Source organism: Dermacentor silvarum, chromosome 4 (genome assembly GCF_013339745.2).
Source record: "Dermacentor silvarum isolate Dsil-2018 chromosome 4, BIME_Dsil_1.4, whole genome shotgun sequence".
Lineage (NCBI taxonomy): Eukaryota > Metazoa > Arthropoda > Arachnida > Ixodida > Ixodidae > Dermacentor > Dermacentor silvarum.
The window spans coordinates 221415673-221428220 of record NC_051157.2 but is presented as its reverse complement, the minus strand read 5'-3'; positions in this window follow the sequence as shown (position 1 = coordinate 221428220).

Sequence of the window (12548 nt, the reverse complement as noted above, 5' to 3'; positions counted from 1 at the left end):
CGGTGGTACGTCTCCCGTAGCTGGCCTTTGTACCGCACGTGTCAGTGTTGCCGGCCGTCAAATTTCTGTTTTGTTCACCGTCCTCGTCTGCTGTTCCAATGACGTCATCCTCGGTCTTGACTTTTTGTCCGCCCACTCCGCCCTCATCGATTGTTCCGCTGGTACTGTACAGCTTGACCTACCAAGTGTGATTGATCCACCCGGACCAATCAAGAGTCGGCTCTGTTCTGCTGAGCACGTCCGTTTGCCGCCACAAGCCGTTACTTGTGTTGCTGTGACGCCCTCTCCACCAGTCCCCGACGGTGATTATGTGCTCGCTCCCATCACCGCCGTTCTGTTGACGCACAGTGTTGGTTTGCCTCACACTGTTATCACTCTACGGGACAATCTCACTTGTCTTCCTGTGATTAATTTCGGACTGTGTTCACAAGTGCTCCCACAAGGCATTTCACTCGCTATGCTGACGCCCTCCTACGATTACGTTATCTCGACCTTGTCTGCTCCTGATGCTGGTCGGTCGCACACCACTGATATCCCGTCTTCTTCGCCAGATCTGTCTCCTCCCGACCTGAAGAAAATGATTGCTCCAGACCTTTCGCCCCATCACGCTGACGATCTCCTTCGCCTCCTCTTCTCTTATAGGAACGTCTTTGACCTTTGCGACCGTCCTCTGGGTCAAACCTGCGCTGTCAAGCACCGCATAAACACTGGCGATGCCCATCCGATCCACCGACGGCCATACCGCGTCTCTCCAGCTGAGCGCCGCATCATTCAAAGGGAGGTCGACAAGATGCTTGCCAAAAATATAATCGAGGCATCCTGCAGCCCTTGGGCTTCTCCTTTGGTTCTTGTTAAAAAGAAAGATGACAGTTGGCGATTTTGCGTGGACTACCGGCATCTCAACAAGATCACCAAAAAAGACGTGTACCCGCTCCCACGCATAGACGACGCCCTGGATTGCCTTCACGGCGCCAAGTATTTTTCTTCCATCGACCTTCGGTCAGGGTACTGGCAGATAGCCGTTGATGACATGGACCGTGAGAAGACCGCTTTCGTTACCCCTGACGGCCTTTATCAGTTTAAAGTCATGCCTTTCGGCTTATGCAACGCCCCGGCCACCTTCGAACGCATGATGGACACTCTCTTACACGGTTTTAAATGGTCCATTTGCCTGTGTTATCTTGATGACGTCATTGTATTTTCACCGAACTTTGAAACGCATCTCGACCGCCTTTCTTCTATCCTTTCTGTTTTTCGCAAAGCCGGCCTGCAACTTAGTTCATCTAAGTGCCATTTCGGACGTCAGCAACTTATCATGCTCGGTCATCTCGTCGACTCAACCGGTGTTCGCCCCGACCCTGACAAAGTTCGAGCTGTGCAGCAGTTCCCCGTTCCGACTTGCACAAAGGAAGTTCGTAGCTTTCTGGGACTGTGCTCCTACTTCCGTCGTTTTGTGAGGAATTTCGCGGAAATCGCACGCCCTCTCACAAACTTACTGAAGAAAGGCGTCTCGTTCATTTGGGGTGCTGCACAGGCTGCCGCCTTCTCTACGCTCATCACGTCGCTCACTACACCACCCGTCCTGGCTCATTTCGACAGCTCCGCTCCAACAGAACTCCGCACCGATGCCAGCGGCTACGGAATCGGCGCTGTTTTAGTCCAGCATCAGAATGGGCATGCCCGTGTTGTCGCCTATGCCAGCCGTCTCCTCTCCTTAGCCGAACAGAACTACTCTATTACAGAACGGGAGTGTCTTGCTCTCGTTTGGGCGGTGGGCAAATTCCGCCCCTATTTACATGGCCAGCATTTCACTGTGACTACCGATCACCACGCACTTTGCTGGCTTTCGTCGCTTAAGGATCCCACTGGGCGTCTTGGTCGCTGGGCACTCCGGCTCCAAGAATACACTTACTCTGTTTCTTATAAATCTAGCCGATTGCACCGGGATGCTGACTGTTTGTCCCGCAATCCCGTGGATCCGCCTGAAGCCTCGGATGACATGCCTGCATGTGTACTCTCGCTCTCCGCTTTAAGCCACATCCGTGATGAACAGCGCCGTGATCCCATTTTAAGTGAGCTTATTCAGAAGCTGGATTCCGCCACGCCCGATCCTTCCCTTCGCCTCTTCGTGCTTAAAGATGACACGTTATATCGCTACAACGTCCACCCGGACGGACGCGAACTGTTGCTCGTCGTTCCTACGCATCTGCGCTTGAGCGTTCTCGGCCAGCTACATGACGTCCCGACCGCTGGTCACCTTGGAGTCTCCCGGACCTACGATCGCGTTCGGCGTCGCTTCTTTTGGCCCGGTCTTTACCGCTCCGTTCGTCGCTACGTAGCTGCTTGTGAACCCTGCCAACGCCGAAAGAAACCACCTAAGCCTCCTGCTGGCCTCCTTCAGCCCCTTGACGTCCCAGCTGACCCCTTCTTCCGAGTTGGCCTTGACCTCCTCGGTTCTTTCCCGACCTCTACTGCTGGAAACAAATGGATTGCCGTTGCTACGGACCACTCCACCTGCTACGCAATTACACGCGCTCTCCTTACCAGCTGTGCTACGGACGTTGCAGATTTCCTACTACACGATGTCATCTTACATCACGGAGCCCCTTGTCAACTCCTCACTGACCGTGGCCCTTACTTTCTCTCCAGAGTTATCGATGACCTGCTTCGCTCCTGCGCCACCAAACACAAATTTACGACGGCTTACCACCCGCAAACTAACGGCTTGACTGAGCGCTTCAACCGGACGCTTACTGACATGCTTTCTATGTATGTCTCATCTGACCATCAAGACTGGGATGTTGCGTTGCCCTTCGTTACATTCGCTTACAATTCCTCCCGTCATGATACTGCTGGTTTCTCACCCTTTTATCTTCTGTTTGGCCGCGACCCAACGTTACCTTTTGACACTATCCTCCCCGATGCCGTCCATTTGCCAACTGAGTACGCTCGTGATGCCATTTCTCGAGCTGATGAGGCACGTCAAATTGCTCGCCGTCGCCTTACTACATCGCAAGGCCACCAGAAGCACCGCTACGACTCCCGTCATCGCGACGCTATCTATACTCCGGGTGCCCTTGTGCTTCTGTGGACTCCGACTCGGCGTGTTGGACTCTCAGAAAAATTGCTTTCGCGGTACTCCAGACCCTACCGTGTATAACGTCGTGTAACAGACGTCACGTATGAGATTGGCCCGCTCGAGTCTTCCTCGCCAACCGTTTCATCACCTACTGACGTTGTTCACGTATGCCGCCTGAAACCTTATCACTCGCCTGGATCATTGCAAGCACCGTGACGGTGCTTGAGCAGCCGGGGGTCATGTCACGATATGATTCACGCCAACATCGATGAAGAAGACGCTGATGATCGGGCGCGCGCTCTCCGCCATATGGTTGACGCTTGATCGCCTTGTAAATATACTGTAAATACGTTTTCCTGTTGTTTTTGCCTCCCCGTAACAATATTTTACCTTAGCTTCTGCTAATTATATATGCGCGCATATTAACAAAAATTATTCTGTCTCCTCGCTTTCTCTTAAACTGCAGGAAGCAATTGTCAGTATGACACTTAGTTTATTCGTACTAATTATTGTATTACCGATATTGCATGTTATGCTTCTTTATTGCGGTGTTAAATGAGCAAATGAATGAAATAAATACAGTTGTTATAATTTTCTTTACACAAAAGTAATGACAGAGCCTACCAACTTTCCTTAAACTTCCTTTAAACTTTCTTCAAACGAACTTGCTTCAAGTGAAAACAAGAACGGAGCCTATCAACTTTCTTTAATGTTGCTTTAAACAAGCTTTCTTCAAACGAAAATAAAAACAGAGCCTACTAACTTTTTTAAAACTTTCTTTGAACAAACTTTGTACAAACAAAAGTTAAAACGCAGCCTACCAACTTTTTTAAAACTTTCTCTAAAGAAACTTTCTTTAAAGCGAAGTGAAAACAGAGCCTACCAACTTGTTGTAAACTTTCTTTGAACAAACTTGCTACAAACGAAAGTTAAAACAGAGCCTAACAATTTTCTTTAAACATTCTTTAAACAAACTTTCTTCAAACCGAAGTAAAGACAGATCCTACCAACTTTCTTGTAACATGTGTTAATAGAAAGTAAAAGTACATAGAGTGTTACTAAAGTTGATAGAAAGTTGATAAGAGTTCTAAAGAAAGTAAGGAAGTATTTTTGTATGGGATGTGTCTAGGGATTGTTGATGCATCCAGTCCAATTTCGCGTTGAAGAATGTCACTACGTAATTTACTTTTGAACTAGACCAGAAGCGTTTCTAGTGGCTTTCACGCAACCGTAGTTTCTCTATATGTGTCTAGGGATTGTTTATGCAGTCACTCAAATTGCGCGTTGAAGAATGCCACTTCGTAATTTACTTTTGAACTAGACCAGAAGCGTTTCTAGTGGCTTTCACGCAACCGTAGTTTCTCTATATGTGTCTAGGGATTGTTTATGCAGTCACTCCAATTGCGCGTTGAAGAATGCCACTTCGTAATTTACTTTTGAACGAGACCAGAAGTTCTTCTAGAGGCTGTCACACACCCGTTGTTTCTCTATATGTTTCTAGGGATTGTTTATGCATCCAGTCCAATTGCGCGTTGAAGATAATCACTTCGTAATTTACTTTTGAACTAGACCAGAAGCGTTTCTAGTGGCTTTCACGCGACCGTAGTTTCTGTATATGTGTCTAGGGATTGTTTATACAGTAAGTCCAATTTAGCGTTAAAGAATGTCACTTCGTAATTTACTTTTGAACTAGACCAGAAGCGTTTCCAGTGGCTCTCACGCAACCGTAGTTTCACTATATGTGTCTAGGGATTGTTGATGCATCCAGTCCGATTTCGCGTTGAAGAATGTCACTTCGTAATTTACTTTTGAACTAGACCAGAAGCGTTTCTAGTGGCTTTCACGCAACCATAGTTTCTCTATATGTGTCTAGGGATTGTTTATGCAGTCACTCCAATTGCGCGTTGAAGAATGCCACTTCGTAATTTACTTTTGAACGAGACCAGAAGTGCTTCTAGAGGCTGTCACACACCCGTTGTTTCTCTATATGTGCCTAGGGATTGTTTATGCATCCAGTCCAATTGCGCGTTGAAGACATTCACTTCGTAATTTACTTTTGAACTAGGCCAGAAGCGCTTCTAGTGGCTCTCACGCACCTGTAGTTTCTCTATTGTGTCTAGGGATTGCTTATGCAGACGGTCCAATTTAGCGTTGAAGAATGTCACTTCGTAATTTACTTTTGAACTAGACCAGAAGCGCTTCTAGTGGCTCTCACGCAATAGTAGTTCTCTATATGTGACTAGGGATTGTTATGAATCCAGTCCAATTGCGCGTTGAAGATTCACTTCGTATTTACTTTTGAACTAGACCAGAAGCGTTTCTAGTGGCTCTCAGGCACTTCTAGTTTCTCTATATGTGTCTAGGGATTGGTTATGCATCCAGTCCAATTGTGCGTTGAAGAATGTCACATCGTAATTTACTTTTGAACTAGACCAGAAGCGCTTCTAGTGGCTCTCACGCACCCGTAGTTTTCTATATGTGTCTAGGGATTGTTTGTGCATCGAGTCCAATTGCGCGTTGAAGAGATTCACTTCGTAATTTACTTTTGAACTAGGCCAGAAGCGCTTCTAGTGGCTCTCACACACCCGTAGTTTCTCTAGTGTGTCTAGGGATTGGTTTATACAGACAGTCAAATTTAGCGTTGAAGAATGTCACTTCGTAATTTACTTTCAACTAGACCAGAAGGTTTCTTGTGGCTCTCACGCAACCGTATTTTCTCTATATGGCTATAGGGATTGTTTATACAGTCAGTCCGATTTCGCGTTGAAGAATGTGACTTCGTAATTTACTTTTGAACTAGACAAGAAGCGTTCCAGTGGCTCTCACGCAACCGTAGTTTCTCTATATGTGTGTAGGGATGGTTCACGCAGTCACTCAAATTGCGCGTTGAAGAATTCCACTTCGTAATTTAAATTTGAACTAGACCAGAAACGTTTCTAGTGGCTCTCTCGCAACCGTATTTTCTCTATATGGGTATAGGGATTGTTCACGTAGTCATTCCGATTGCGCGTTGAAGAATGCCACCCCATAATTTACTTTTGAACTATACCAGAAATGTTTCTCGTGGCTGTCGTGCACCCGTAGTTTCTCTGTTGTGTGTAGGGATTGTTTCTACAGTCAGTCCAATTTAGCGTTAAAAAACGTCACTTCGTAATTAAGTTTTGAACAAGACCAGAAGCGTTTCCAGTGGCTCTCACGCAACCGTAGTTTCTCTATATGTGTCTAGGGATTGTTTATGCATCCCGTCCAATTGCGCGTTGAACAATTTCACTTTGTAATTTACTTTTGAACAATACCACAAGCGTTTCTAGTGGCTGTCACGCACCCGTAGTTTCTCTATTGTGTCTATGGATTGTTTATGCAGTCAGTCCAATTTAGCGTTCAAGAATGTCACTTCGTAATTTCCTTTTCAACTAGACCAGAAGCGTTTCCAGGGGCTCTCACGCAACCGTAGTTTCACTATATGTGTCTAGGGATTGTTTATACAGTCAGTCCAATTTAGCGTTAAAGAAAGTCACTTCGTAATTTACTTTTGAACTAGACCAGAATCGTTTCTTGTGGCTCTCACGCAACCGTATTTTCTCTATATGGCTATAGGGATTGTTTATACAGTCAGTCCGATTTCGCGTTGAAGAATGTGACTTCGTAATTTACTTTTGAACTAGACAAGAAGCGTTTCTAGTGGCTTTCACGCAACCGTAGTTTCTCTATATGTGTCTAGGGATCGTTTATACAGTCAGTCCAATTTAGCGTTAAAGAATGTCACTTCGTAATTTACTTTTGAACTAGACCAGAATCGTTTCTTGTGGCTCTCACGCAACCGTATTTTCTCTATATGGGTATCGGGATTGTTCACTTAGTCACTCCAATTGCGCGTTGAAGAATGCCACTTCGTAATTTACTTTTGATCTAGACCACAAGCGTTCCAGTGGCTCTCACGCAACCGTAGTTTCTCTATATGTGTGTAGGGATGGTTCACGCAGTCACTCAAATTGCGCGTTGAAGAATTCCACTTCGTAATTTAAATTTGAACTAGACCAGAAACGTTTCTAGTGGCTCTCTCGCAACCGTATTTTCTCTATATGGGTTTAGGGATTGTTCACGTAGTCATTCCGATTGCGCGTTGAAGAATGCCACCCCGTAATTTACTTTTGAACTATACCAGAAATGTTTCTCGTGGCTATCGTGCACCCGTAGTTTCTCTATTGTGTGTAGGGATTGTTTCTACAGTCAGTCCAATTTAGCGTTAAAAAACGTCACTTCGTAATTAAGTTTTGAACAAGACCAGAAGCGTTTCCAGTGGCTCTCACGCAACCGTAGTTTCTCTATATGTGTCTAGGGATTGTTTATGCATCCCGTCCAATTGCGCGTTGAACAATTTCACTTTGTAATTTACTTTTGAACAATACCACAAGCGTTTCTAGTGGCTGTCACGCACCCGTAGTTTCTCTATTGTGTCTATGGATTGTTTATGCAGTCAATCCAACTGCACGTTGAAAATGTCATTTCGTAATTTACTTTTGAACTAGACCAGAAGCGCTTCTAGTGGCTATCACGCACCAGTACTTTCTCTATATGTGTCTAGGGATATCTTATGCATCCAGTCCAATTGCGCGTTGAACAATTTCAATTCGTAATTTAATTTTGAACTAGACCTGAAGCGTTTCTAGTGGCTCTCACGCAACCGTATTTTCTCTATATGGTTATAGGGATTGTTCACGTAGTCATTCCAATTGCGCGTTGAAGATATTACTTCGTAATTTACTTTTGAACTAGGCAAGAAGCGCTTCTAGTGGCTCTCACGCACCCGTAGTTTCTCTTTTGTGTCTAGGGATTGTTTATACAGACAGTCCATTTTAGCGTGGAAGAATGTCACTTCGTAATTTACTTTTGAACTATACCAGAAGTGTTTCTAGTGGCTGTCGTGCACCCGTAGTTTCTCTATTGTGTCTATGGATTGTTTATGCAGCCAATCCAACTGCACGTTGAAAAATGTCACTTCGTAATTTACTTTTGAACAATACCAGATGCGTTTCCAGTGGCTCTCACGCAACCGTAGTTTCTCCATATGTGTCTAGGGATTGTTGATGCATCCAGTCCAATTTCGCTTTGAAGAATGTCGCTTCGTAATTTACTTTTGAACTAGACCAGAAGCGTTTCTAGTGGCTCTCACGCAACAGTAGTTTCTCTATATGTGTCTAGGGATTGTTTATGCATCCCGTCCAATTGCGCGTTGAACAATTTCACTTTGTAATTTACTTTTGAACAATACCACAAGCGTTTCTAGTGGCTGTCACGCACCCGTAGTTTCTCTATTGTGTCTAGGGATTGTTTATACAGTCAGTCCAATTTAGCGTTGAAGAATGTCACTTCGTAATTTACTTTTCAACTAGACCAGAATGTTTCTAGTGGCTCTCACGCAACCGTAGTTTCTCAATATGTGTCTATGGATTGTTTATGCAGTCAATCCAACTGCACGTTGAAAATGTCATTTCGTAATTTACTTTTGAACTAGACCAGAAGCGCTTCTAGTGGCTCTCACGCACCAGTACTTTCTCTATATGTGTCTAGGGATATCTTATGCATCCAGTCCAATTGCGCGTTGAACAATTTCAATTCGTAATTTAATTTTGAACTAGACCAGAAGCGTTTCTAGTGGCTCTCACGCAACCGTATTTTCTCTATATGGTTATAGGGATTGTTCACGTAGTCAATCCAACTGCACGTTGAAAAATGTCACTTCGTAATTTACTTTTGAACAATACCAGATGCGTTTCCAGTGGCTCTCACGCAACCGTAGTTTCTCTATATGTGTCTAGGGATTGTTGATGCATGCAGTCCAATTTCGCTTTGAAGAATGTCGCTTCGTAATTTACTTTTGAACTAGACCAGAAGCGTTTCTAGTGGCTCTCACGCAACAGTAGTTTCTCTATATGTGTCTAGGGATTGTTTATGCATCCCGTCCAATTGCGCGTTGAAGAATGCCACTTCGTAATTTACTTTTGAACTATACCAGAAGTGTTTCTAGTGGCTGTCGTGCACCCGTAGTTTCTCTATTGTGTCTAGGGATTGTTTATACAGTCAGTCCAATTCAGCGTTAAAGAATGTCACTTCGTAATTTAGTTTTGAACTAGACCAGAAGCATTTCCAGTGGCTCTCACGCAACCGTAGTTTCTCTATATGTGTCTAGGGATTGTTGATGCATCCAGTCCAATTTCGCGTTGAAGAATGTCACTTCGTAATTTACTTTTCAACTATACCAGAATGTTTCTAGTGGCTCTCACGCAACCATAGTTTCTCTATATGTGTCTATGGATTGTTTATGCAGTCAATCCAACTGCACGTTGAAAAATGTCACTTCGTAATTTACTTTTGAACAATACCAGAAGCACTTATAGTGGCTGTCACGCACCCGTAGTTTCTCTATTGTGTCTAGGGATTCTTTATGCATCCAGTCCAATTGCGCGTTGAAGATATTCGCTTCGTAATTTACTTTTGAACTAGGCCAGAAACGCTTCTAGTGGCTCTCACGCACCCGTAGTTTCTCTTTTGTGTCTAGGGATTGTTTATACAGACAGTCCAATTTAGCGTGGAAGAATGTCACTTCGTAATTTACTTTTGAACTATACCAGAAGTGTTTCTAGTGGCTGTCGTGCACCCGTAGTTTCTCTATTGTGTCTATGGATTATTTATGCAGTCAATCCAACTGCACTTTGAAAAATGTCACTTCGTAATTTACTTTTGAACAATACCAGATGCGTTTCCAGTGGCTCTCACGCAACCGTAGTTTCTTTATATGTGTCTAGGGATTGTTGATGCATCCAGTCCAATTTCGCTTTGAAGAATGTCGCTTCGTAATTTAACTTTGAACTGGACCAGAAGCGTTTCTAGTGGCTCTCCCGCAACCGTAGTTTATCTGTCTAGGGATTCTTCATGCAGTCATTCCATTTGCCCGTTGAAGAATTTCACTTCGTAATTTACTTTTGAACTAGACCAGAATCGTTTCTTGTGGCTCTCACGCAACCGTATTTTCTCTATATGGGTATAGTGATTGTTCACGTAGTCATTCCAATTGCGCGTTGAAGAATGCCACTTCGCAATTTACTTTTGAACTAGACCACAAGAGTTCCAGTGGCTCTCACGCAAACGTTGTTTCTCTATATGTGTGTAGAGATGGTTCACGCAGTCACTCCAATTGCGCGTTGAACAATTCTACTTCGTAATTTACTTTTGAACTAGACCAGAAGCGTTTCTAGTGGCTCTCACGCAAACTGTAGTTTTTCTATATGTATCTAGGCATTGTTTATGCAGTCCGTTCAATTGCGCGTTGAAGAATGCCACTTCGTAATTTACTGTTGAACGAGACCAGAAGTGCTTCTAGAGGCTCTCACGAACCTGTAGTTTCTCTATTGTGTCTAGGGATTGTTTATACAGACGGTCCAATTTAGCGTTGAAGAATGTCACTTCGTAATTTACTTTTTATTTAGACCAGAATGTTTCTAGTGGCTCTCACGCAACCATAGTTTCTCTATATGTGTCTATGGATTGTTTATGCAGTCAATCCAACTGCACGTTGAAAATGTCATTTCGTAATTTACTTTTGAACTAGACCACAAGCGCTTCTAGTGGCTCTCACGCACCAGTACTTTCTCTATATGTGTCTAGGGATTGTTTATGCATGAAGTCCAACTGCCCGTTGAACAATTTCACTTCGTAATTTACGTTTGAACAATACCAGAAGGGTTTCTAGTGGCTGTCATGCACCCGTAATTTCTCTATTGTGTCTAGGGATTGTTTATACAGTCAGTCCAATTTAGTGTTGAAGAATGTCCCTTCGTAATTTACTTTTGAACTAGACCAGAAGCGTTTCCAGGGGCTCTCACGCAACCGTAGTTTCACTATATGTGTCTATGGATTGTTTATGCAGTCAGTCCAATTTAGCGTTAAAGAAAGTCACTTCGTAATTTACTTTTGAACTAGACCAGAATCGTTTCTTGTGGCTCTCACGCAACCGTATTTTCTCTATATGGCTATAGGGATTGTTTATACAGTCAGTCCGATTTCGCGTTGAAGAATGTGACTTCGTAATTTACTTTTGAACTAGACAAGAAGCGTTTCTAGTGGCTTTCACGCAACCGTAGTTTCTCTATATGTGTCTAGGGATCGTTTATACAGTCAGTCCAATTTAGCGTTAAAGAATGTCACTTCGTACTTTACTTTTGAACTAGACCAGAATCGTTTCTTGTGGCTCTCACGCAACCGTATTTTCTCTGTATGGGTATCGGGATTGTTCACTTAGTCACTCCAATTGCGCGTTGAAGAATGCCACTTCGTAATTTACTTTTGATCTAGACCACAAGCGTTCCAGTGGCTCTCACGCAACCGTAGTTTCTCTATATGTGTGTAGGGATGGTTCACGCAGTCACTCAAATTGCGCGTTGAAGAATTCCACTTCGTAATTTAAATTTGAACTAGACCAGAAACGTTTCTAGTGGCTCTCTCGCAACCGTATTTTCTCTATATGGGTTTAGGGATTGTTCACGTAGTCATTCCGATTGCGCGTTGAAGAATGCCACCCCGTAATTTACTTTTGAACTATACCAGAAATGTTTCTCGTGGCTGTCGTGCACCCGTAGTTTCTCTATTGTGTGTAGGGATTGTTTCTACAGTCAGTCCAATTTAGCGTTAAAGAACGTCACTTCGTAATTAAGTTTTGAACTAGACCAGAAGCGTTTCCAGTGGCTCTCACGCAACCGTAGTTTCTCTATATGTGTCTAGGGATTGTTTATGCATCCCGTCCAATTGCGCGTTGAACAATTTCACTTTGTAATTTACTTTTGAACAATACCACAAGCGTTTCTAGTGGCTGTCACGCACCCGTAGTTTCTCTATTGTGTCTAGGGATTGTTTATACAGTCAGTCCAATTTAGCGTGGAAGAATGTCACTTCGTAATTTACTTTTGAACTATACCAGAAGTGTTTCTAGTGGCTGTCGTGCACCCGTAGTTTCTCTATTGTGTCTATGGATTGTTTATGCAGTCAATCCAACTGCACGTTGAAAAATGTCACTTCGTAATTTACTTTTGAACAATACCAGATGCGTTTCCAGTGGCTCTCATGCAACCGTAGTTTCTCTATATGTGTCTAGGGATTGTTGATGCATCCAGTCCAATTTCGCTTTGAAGAATGTCGCTTCGTAATTTACTTTGAACTAGACCAGAAGCGTTTCTAGTGGCTCTCACGCAACAGTAGTTTCTCTATATGTGTCTAGGGATTGTTTATTCATCCCGTCCAATTGCGCGTTGAACAATTTCACTTTGTAATTTACTTTTGAACAATACCACAAGCGTTTCTAGTGGCTGTCACGCACCCGTAGTTTCTCTATTCTGTCTAGGGATTGTTTATACAGTCAGTCCAATTTAGCGTTGAAGAATGTCACTTCGTAATTTACTTTTCAACTAGACCAGAA